This window comes from Arachis hypogaea, chromosome 4, assembly GCF_003086295.3.
Source record: "Arachis hypogaea cultivar Tifrunner chromosome 4, arahy.Tifrunner.gnm2.J5K5, whole genome shotgun sequence".
In the NCBI taxonomy this organism is placed as follows: Eukaryota; Viridiplantae; Streptophyta; class Magnoliopsida; order Fabales; family Fabaceae; genus Arachis; species Arachis hypogaea.
Window position 1 is genome coordinate 107,303,225 of NC_092039.1, and position 10,303 is coordinate 107,313,527.

The 10,303-nt window shown below is 37.0% G+C and overlaps 1 non-coding gene across 1 annotated transcript; it reads left to right on the forward strand.

Annotated features, from left to right (window-relative positions):
• Nucleotides 1-9,948: 9,948 nt before the first annotated feature.
• Nucleotides 9,949-10,056, forward strand: LOC112799138 (small nucleolar RNA R71). Its single transcript, XR_003200719.1, has one exon. It is a non-coding gene; the product is annotated as a small nucleolar RNA R71 (small nucleolar RNA).
• Nucleotides 10,057-10,303: the final 247 nt, after the last annotated feature.

Genomic DNA, 10,303 nt, shown 5'->3' on the forward strand with positions numbered 1-10,303 from the left:
GCTTTTGATGTTATAAGATCGAACTAGCTTGAAGGAGAGGCTTAATCTTGTCTCCTTAATCCTTGGGTGTGGTAAGATTCTCAACCCTAGTGAAATTTATTGGTTTATGATGTTTGGGTATTGAGTGGGTATGTTTGAATGTGGTATTATAGTTTAGGAAGTGTATACCTGTGTGTTGGAGCTTGATTGAAGTTTTGGAAAGCTTGGAAAAAGGGCTTTTGAGTGCTAAAAATCTATTCTTAGAGGTGTTGAAGCCTTGAGAGCTTGTGAAAAAGAGATTTGGAGGTGCTTCAGGTTGAGCGGGGAATCAGCCAAGGTATGATTTCGGTTTCCTGTATCTAAAATGTAATGTGATGTAAAAACTTAGGCTAGAGACCTGATAAATCCCAATTTTGTGGTTTATCTTGTACTTAATTTAGAGAATTTTATCAACTTATCTCACATTTATTCAATGAAATAGCATGGTTTTATAATTCTCCCTTAATGTGCTTAAGAATGAAAACATGATGTTTAGGCCTTTAATTTGCTAATTTTAATTCACTTTAGTTCCATTCAATGCCTTGATATGTTTGTTGAGTGATTTTAGGTTCATAAGGAAAGTATTGGATGGAGAAGTGAAGAGAAAAGCATGCAAAGTGGAGAATGCATAAAGAAATGAGCATTTGGAGAATTAAGGGCCACACGCACGCGTCATCCACGCGTACAGTGAGAAGAGATTTGCAAAGCCATGCGCATGCATCATCTACACGCACGCGTGAGGAGGAATTTGCCAGCAATGCGCACGCGTCGTCCACGCGCACGCGTGACGTCAACCACGTGACCTCATTAAAGTGAATTTACTGGTGGCGATTTCTGAGCTTCCCAGGCCCAAATCCAACTCGTTTCTGAGGCTATTTCATGCAAAATTGAAGATTGGACAAATAGGAAGCAATTAGTTTTAGGTTAGCATTATGTAGGTTAGTTTTTTAGAGAGAGAAGCTCCGTCTTCTCTCTAGAATTAGAGTTCTTAGGTTAATTTGCATCTTAGATCTAGGTTTAATTTCTTGTTCTCATCTTGTTTCTTTTACAATTGCATGCTCTAGTAGTTTAACTCTCTTGTTTCTTCTCGTTAATTTTCCTTTTTATGCCTCTTTTTATGTTGATAAATTCTTGTTGGATTTGAATTTTCTTCAATGCAATTTATGTTTCATGTTCCTTTTTTGTTGATCTTAGTTGTTAATCTTACTTTTCTTGCATTGGATAGTGGTAGATTTTATTATTTCTTGCAATTTATTATGCTTTCTTTTTATGCCTTCCAAGTGTTTTACAAAATGCTTGGTTGGATGTTAGAGTAGATTTTTTAGCATTCTTGGCTTGGAAAGAGGAATTAGGCAATCTTGAGTCACGAATAGCCAACTCATGTTGGTGATCTAAAGTTGTTAGCTAATATTGTTTCCATTAACGCTAATTTTTTGCTAATTCAATTAGTAAGTTGATTTGGACATTTGGATTGAGGTTAACTAGTCTTATTTGACGTTCTCTCGTGTGAAGATAATATTGTACCTTCTTCCATTGTTGGAGATGACTAAATAAGATAAGCTCTTGTTAATTATTGTTATGAGTGACTAGGATAGAAAGCCTTAGTTTTCAACCCTTGCCATGAATGTCTCTCTTTATTAATTGCTTTCTTTAATTGTTTTCTTTACTTTTCTTGTCATTTATTTTCTTGTCCTTTTATCAAATCAAACCCCCATTGTTCCTTCATAGCCAATAATTGATCACTTTATTACAATTCCTTGTGAGACGACCCGAGGTTTGAATATTTCGGTTAATTCTTATTGGGGTTTGTACTTGTGACAACTAAATATTAAAATTTGATGTGAGAATTATTAGTTGGTTTGGACCTATGCTTACAACAAAGTACTTATTTTCTATAAGAGAAATTCTAAGCCAACCATAATTCTCACCATCAAGACCCTAAGATAGGATTTGGACCATTGATGTTGTTGATTGGTTGAGATGAATTGTGTTGTTATGTATGTGGTTAGTGGATTTTGGATGTTTTGATGGTATGATGAATGAGAGACATGCACGTTTTGATATATGCTTAATGATTGGTTGAGATTAAATTGTGGGTGAAACCATGTTGATGGTGAGGATGATATTGATTGTATGTATTGATAGTTGATAGAAATGGTATTGTTGGAAATTGGGATGAGGAAAGATATATGACAAGATATTGTGTTTGAAATTGAGTTATTTGATTGAGATTGGGAAAAATAGTGGATTGGTAGATTGTGAATTTGATAAAAATGTTAACATATGAGTTGAGGAGACTTGAGGTTGATTTTTGGTAAGTTTTGGTTGGTTTTGAAAAGGGTTAAAATTGGCTTGTTTTGAAAATAGAATTTTGTGGATTTGTATGAAATTGTGGTTTTTGGGTCAACTTTGACGGAGAACAACTTGCTCTCTGGATCCCAGATTTGTGTCAAACTTATTTAGAAATAAAATTGCATCCGAGATGTTTATGCCGTTTGAATAACAGATGAAAAATAATTTGAAACAAAAAAGTTATACCCGTCGGAAGTTTAGGGTTTGGAAATGTAATTCTGCAACTTTTTAACTTAGTAAAATTTTTTGCAAGTCGTGCCCCCATGCACACGCATGGCTGACGCACACGCGTCACTCTCAATTTTTACTCCCCCACGTGTGAGCCTAGCCGATGCGTACGCGTTGATGTATTGATGCAAGTGCCAGTAGAAAATCCAGAGAGTTGCGCTAGTTTTTGGCTGGTTTTGTGCAAGGAGCACAAAACGCACCCACGCGTACGTGTGGCTGACACGCGCCGTCGCTCCAACTCTCTGCTTCCACGCGTATGCATGAGAGACGTGCACGCGTGATCCCATTTTCACCAAAAACTGATTTTTGAGTTTTCAAAGCCGACTTTCAGACTTCTAAACCTCCATTCTCACCCTTTATGTCCTAAATCCTTATAGTATGCTTAGCGATGGAAAGAACCTATGAAATATGGTAACTTGTGGATGAAGTAAGGGGAGAACTAATGATGAATTATGATTAAATATAATTGTATGGCGTGTTGATGATGATGGTGGAAGTGTTCTATATGCCATGAGCCGAAGGGCTGTAATTGTTAATTAATTGTGGCTGGTTATGGATTGTATTATGAGCCGAATGGCTGAGTTATTGCTGAATTATGGCTGAGCTATTATTGAATTATGGCTGACCGCGCCGGTACCTGGACAGTTATCCGAGCACTATATCTCGGGGGTTCCCATATGAGAATTTTGAAGGGCGACGTCTCCATGGAGATGTGTCGGGTTGGCAGTTGAACCGACAATGTGATATCACATCCAGTAGGGCAGGCATTCATCATATGCATTTTCTATCTGTTTGTATGCTTTGGCTACTTGAATTGGCTTGCCTATTTGTATAACATGCTTATTTGCTATTTGAAATACTTACCATATATGCTTTTACTTGTGATTTACTTGCCTTGTATATAATTGTGAATTCTGCTGGGATTGAGGAGGTTCGGAAGGCGGTGGCGATGGGGTCGCATGGAGGATCGGTTGGTGAAGGCTGTGAGACAGCGGTGTTTGGCTAGAATAGAAATCCCCTAAGATAGATTACCCGGCTTATTTATGTTAAGGTTTACTGGTGCACAAAATTGCAATCACACTTGCAATTCCGCATAACTAACCAGCAAGTGCACTGGGTCGTCCAAGTAATACCTTACGTGAGTAAGGGTCAATCCCACGGAGATTGTCGGCTTGAAGCAAGCTATGGTTACCTTGTAACTCTTAGTCAAGAGATTATCAATGAAAGGGGTTTTGTTTGCAATAAAATAAAAGAACATGAAATAAAAGGTACTTGTGATTCAATAATGGAGAACAGGTTGGAGTTTTGGAGATGCTCTGTCATCTGAATCTCTGCTTTCCTACTGTCTTATTCTTCACGCACGCAAGGCTCCTTCCATGGCAAGCTGTGTGTAGGGTGTCACCATTGTCAATGGCTACTTCACATCCTCTCAGTGAAAATGGTCCATGTGCGCTGTCACCGCACGGCTAATCATCTGTCGGTTCTCGATCATGTTGGAATAGAATCCAATGATCCGTTTGCGTCTGTCACTACGCCCAACACTCGCGAGTTTGAAGCTCGTCACAGTCATCCCCTCCCGGATCCTACTCGAAATACCACAGACAAGGTTTAGACTTTCCAGATCCCAAGAATGGCCGCCAATAATCCTAGCTTATACCATGAAGACTCCGATCTTTTGAAATGGAGGCTAAGAGATACACATTCAATCTAAGATAGAACAGAGGTGGTTGTCAGACACGCGTTCATAAGTTGAGAATGGTGATGAGTGTCACGAATCATCACATTCATCATGTTTAAGTGCGAATGAATATCTTAGAATGGAAGCAAGCGTGATTGAATGGAAAACATTGGTAATTGCATTAATCCATCGAGACACAGCAGAGCTCCTCACCCCCAACCATGGGGTTTAGAGACTCATGTCGTAGAAGATACAAATTCAGATGTAAAATGTCATGAGGTACAAAATAAGTCTCCAAGAGTAGTTTTTATACTCAACTAGTAACCTAGGTTTACAAAAAATGAGTAAACTAAGATAGGTAGTGCAGAAATCCACTTCTTGGGCCCACTTGGTGTGTGCTTGGGATGAGCATTGAAGCTTTCACGTGCATAGGCTGTTCCTGGAGTTAAACACCAGTTTTTGTGCCAGTTTGGACGTTTAACTCCAACTTTTATGCCAGCTCTGGCGTTTTGACGTCAGAAAAGGGCAGAGAGCTGGCGTTTTGACATCAATATACATCATCAAAACTCGATCAAAGTATGAACTATTATATATTTCTGGAAAGCCCTGGATGTCTACTTTCCAACGCAATTGGAAGCGCGCCGTTTAGAGTTTTGTAGCTCCAGAAAATCCACTTCGAGTGCAGGGAGGTCAGAATCCAACAGCATCTGTAGTCCTTCTTCAGCCTCTGAATCAAATTTTTGCTCAGATCCCTCAATTTCAGCCAGAAAATACCTGAAATTACAGGAAAACACACAAACTCATAGTAAAGTCCAGAAATATGATTTTTTCATAAAAACTAATAAAAGTATACTAAAAAGTGGCTAAATCCTACTAAAAACTATATGAAAATACCCCCAAAAAGCGTATAAAATATCCACTCATCATTTACATAATTATGCGTATCTGTTTTAGTATGCCTTAAGATTGAATCTTGTGATGGATATGGAGCTTAGGATTGCCTTTGGCATCCCGGTGTCTTATATCCTACATCACTGGGCACTATTACCATACTGAGAACCTCCGGTTCTTATACCATATATCTGTTGTGTGTTTTCAGATGCAGGTAGCAACCCACCCCTGTGAGTTGTTTGATTGGTGACAGAAGCGGAGGACCGGATACTTCTTTTGAGTCTTTTGATTTATTTTGTATATGACTCTCTCTTTTGTATTTTGTTTTGTCTAAAGGCTTGTATTTGAGAGAACAAAACTTGTATAAGCTGTTTTTACTGTCTGGTTTCTGTGTATATGGCTAGCCGGCTTAAACTCCGCGAGCCGTGGCTAGACTCTTATGATATTATACTATGATATTTGTTATACTGTAATTATTTCTTGTGTCTTAAGTTAGAAGCTTCGTTAGTACGTTTTGCGCTTTTCAAATCCTGTCTTTGAACTATATTCTTCGTCGGGCTTCTAGATTATACTATTCATTCTATATATATATATATATATATATATATATATATATATATATATATATATATATATATATATATTATATGTATGAGCTTAGAACTGTCGTAATCTCTGATTATCCTTTGCTTTACGACGCAAGGTAAAGTTTAGGCTAATTAGGGTGTTACGTTAAGAAAGTGATAAGGATAGAATTTGTGGCCAAAATTATCTTCTAAGGGATAATTATCAAGTGTGATAATTATTTAAACGCATGTGATTTAATTTATCCGATCAAATAACTATTTTACCAGTGTAAATGATACTCGTATATTAGGCTATCTCAGTTATAAATAAAACAGAAATAATATAAGCTTTTAACACTGAGGACAGTTATAGAATGTCAATGCATGAGGACTACATTAAAAAGTACTTATTAGTGGTGATTCTAATTTAAGTTATTCACTTGAATAATCTTTATTCTTCATTTAAAACATTCTAAAACAAAATGACAAAAAAAGGAAGGTATCTCAGGTTTGTAGCAATAAGAGTTTTGAAGATACTATATTTTTTACCTATGGAAATAATGTATCAATGGGGAAACTCTATAGCAGTTTAGCTTAGAACTCATCTGCAACCACAGTAGGTAATTTAATCAAGTCATTAATGTCTAAGTTTGGATTTGAATGAAAATATACACTACAAGAAACACGGAAGATAGCGGCAACAAATTGCCTGCGATTTTTCCATGAGCTGCAAATTGGCAACATAGCGGCGGTTGACATCCGATCTCTTCAATGTGACGCAGAATCAAATGGATTAGCGTCGAATCCATGAAGCACCGCCACCAACCCCAACCCTTTATCATATACTTGATTACTTAGTGGTTGTGTTACCTAATCTGATCAGATTACCCAAAATCTAGAAAATTAGGAACCTGCGAAAGGAGAGTGGAAGCACGCAAACCCCTCTTCTCTGCTCTGCCGTTTGCCGCTGTGTCACCTTGGAATCACGTGGTTGCCAACCCATCCTCCTCTCAGTGCCATCGACCGTTCCCCTCTACTCTACAGTGCGTGAAACCCCTAATCCTTTCTCCACGGTGTGCAAAACCCACCCCTGTTCTCTGCTCTACCGTGTGCGTCTGTGCCATCTTTGAATCGCGTGGTTGCCCAGACATCCTCCTCTCACTGTCCTCGACCGTACCCCTCTCCACCACCCCTTACTCCCTCCTCTATCATGTGCGATCTGAGCTATCTCGGCCTCTCCCCTAGTTCGTTCTTCCATCCAATTTGTTCCCTATTTTCATCAAAATTTTCTATATCTTCTCGGTTCAGATTATGCTTTTAGGTTAATTTGATTTAGATTTTGTCTATATCTTCTATTAATTCAAGTTAATTGTTGCTGTATAGAGTTAAAGAATTTGAAGGTACCACTATTATGTTTTTGGGTTGGTCTGATGGAATCAAAACAGTTCTCTGCGTTGTTTTAACAATTGATATAAAGTATTGACATGTACCCTTTACCATTCAACAGCTCCAATTGATGGGTTTCCACTTTCAAATACTTAATAGCTGAGCTGTGGAATTGTGAATAGTGTAAAGGGACAAATTTTTTTACTCAAAAATTATCTAACAATTTCTCTTATTATGGAAAAATAATATGTGATGACAAGTGATGTGACTGGGATTGTTGTGCAGATCATGGTTAAGAGTCAAGTTTTGGCTGGTGGAATGGCTTGGGAACTTTTAAAAATGGTCTTAAGGGTGGTGTACACATTGTTAAGGCTGACCATGTTGCAGATATTGCTGGTAATACATGTTCCCTCTGAGATCACTACCCAAAATGAACCTTTTTTTGGTTCTCATTTGAATTTATATGCGTGTGGCTTTTGATATGACAATCTCAGTTGATTCATTTCAATATTATGGTCTTGATTTAGAGTTGAGTTCATTGAGGATGGATGTGCATAGTGGTATTATTATTTTGTAGTTGTTGTAGTTATTAGCAATGTTATTATTTTGATCACTACCTAAAATGAACCTTTTTAGTGGTTGGATTGGTCACCTGGACTTGCTTGTATTCATATTAGCTATTTGGTGACTAGAAATTTGTTCTATCATCTATCTCTATACTTCTGGTTTATGCTATACATTTGTTGGACATTACAATATATATATATATATATATATATATATATATATATATATATATATATATATATATATATATATATATATATATATATAACCTTGAGTTCTAAGAATTTGGTAATGCATGAATTTAGAACATTAAAGTAGGGGTTAAGATGGGGTGATACATGACCTACATTGTTGTTGAAGTTTGCAGCAAGGCTGCTACTATTACAAAAGGAATTTAAGGTCCTAATCTTACTCTAAATAGCACTTAGATATAGTCCTAAAGGCTAGAACAAGTGCAGTTCAGATTCTGCTCTAGGGAGTTGCTATGGGATTATGCAGATAGATCTGCTGTGAAATTTCTGCAACAATAAATCTGCTGTGTATGGCTTGGGAAAAATATGCAGATACAAGACCAGATTTGGATGGCTAAATTGGGAATAAAATCTGTTTATAATTGCATCTGGTTCAGGAGATGGGGCACAATGCAGTTCTAATCAAATAAAAATTGGAGTTCCAACAAAAATACAAGGCCTAGTGGCCAAGAAGAGCGGTCCTAAAACTATATATATACCCCACTACCAATTACACGATTTGATGAGCACAATATACCCAATTAGAGCCGTTGTTTTGTTTGGAAATGATGTTCAAATTTTTTTATGCACAATCATATATGAAATGGATACACAGTCTTATTGGATGGATTAATTTTTTGATATTTCTAATTGTTTGTTTTCTACAGGTTTATTTATGTCAAAAACTGGCACTTGTGAATGAGATGTACTTTTCTATAATCCTAGATCGTAAGTCTGCTGGTCCTGTAAGTATTCTATACCGTTTGTTTAAATTTAATTTGCGTTATTTGCAGTGTTAAACCCTTGCAACTTCTTTATGGTATTTATGTAACTGAATTTCAATTCTTTCAACTTTTATTGGTTTTGCAGCTTGTCATTGCATGTAGTAAGGGAGGAACCAGCATTGAAGACCTTGCATAGAAATTCTCAGACATGATAAAAGTAATACTCTGTGTGATTTCACCATAAAATATATAGGTGCTACCGTGCTAGACATGAGTAAGTGAGACATCTACTTTGAAGTATCTTCTGCTTTTTTTGGCTTAAAATGGGGAGATTTATGATCTGATTGTGTTTTCGTTAATCATGCCAATCTAGAATTAATCATATTTATTTTTCTTTTTTCTCCAGATTCCTCACCAGCCGATTATCATTACTATATTTTGACAACACCGGGCTCTCTGTTTCGTCCTGTCTGCCATATTTTCTCTCCATCTCTTCCTACATTGTGCGTGGTTCAAATCTACTATAGTTATATAGGTTCCTGCCTCCATCACCTCTAACCTTCAACGGTGCACACCCATCGTAGGTTCAGATCTGTTGGTGCATCCTTTCTCCTACTTTTCTCATTTACTTCTGGTTTATTCTTTTTGGTTTGATTTGTTCTGAATTTTCTTTCTATGAACTTTGAAATTGATTTTGCTTGTTTTTTTGTATCCATTAATTGCTTTGCTTCATCAATGAAAGAAAAAAATAAGATCAATAGGGACCAACTGTACGTGCAACATTTTTCACAGAACTATTATAATTACCATAAGCTACATTGAAGTTTGACATATGGGATACAGCAGGACAAGAAAGATACCATAGTTTGGCTCCTATATACTTTCGTGGTGTAGCAGCAGTAATTGTTATTTATGATATCTCAAGCATTGTAAGAATTTCAGCTTAGTTAATTTTAAAAGAATCCAACAATTCTAGTCTTAGTTTCTTACTAAAATTCATGAAAACTTTTCTAATATATATCTTACTTTTTTTGTTTTGTTTTTAATCCCAGGATATATTTGTTCTGAGCCAATATAGCATTCAGAGTATCAATCTCAAGAACTCCTTTCTTCTGATTCGTCCCATTGTTCACATGATTCCTTTCAAAAGTGTACATGAATTGGTTATTTGCAACCATTTCAATGAGTTTTTGAGCTTCTGCAGGCGTCTTCTTCAGATGAAGAGATCCTCTAGCAGAGCTATCCAATGACATCTTGGACAGTTGAGACAGACCATCATAGAAGATACCTATGATGCTCCATTCAGAAAGCATGTCAGAGGGACACTTTCTGATCAATTGTTTGTATCTTTCCCAAGCTTCATAGAAGGATTCACCTTCCTTCTGTCTGAAGGTTTAGACTTCCACTCTAAGCTTACTCAATTTTTGAAGTGAAAAGAACTTTGCCAAGAAGCCATTGACTAGCTTTTCCCAAGAGTTCAGGCTTTCTTTAGGTTGTGAGTCCAACCATATCCAAGCTCTGTCTCTTACAGCAAAAGGGAATACCATAAGTCTGTGGACCTCAGGGTCAACCCCATTGGTCTTGACAGTGTCACAGATTTGCAAGAATTCAGCTAAAAACTGATGAGGATCTTCCAATGGAAGTCCATGGAACTTGCAATTC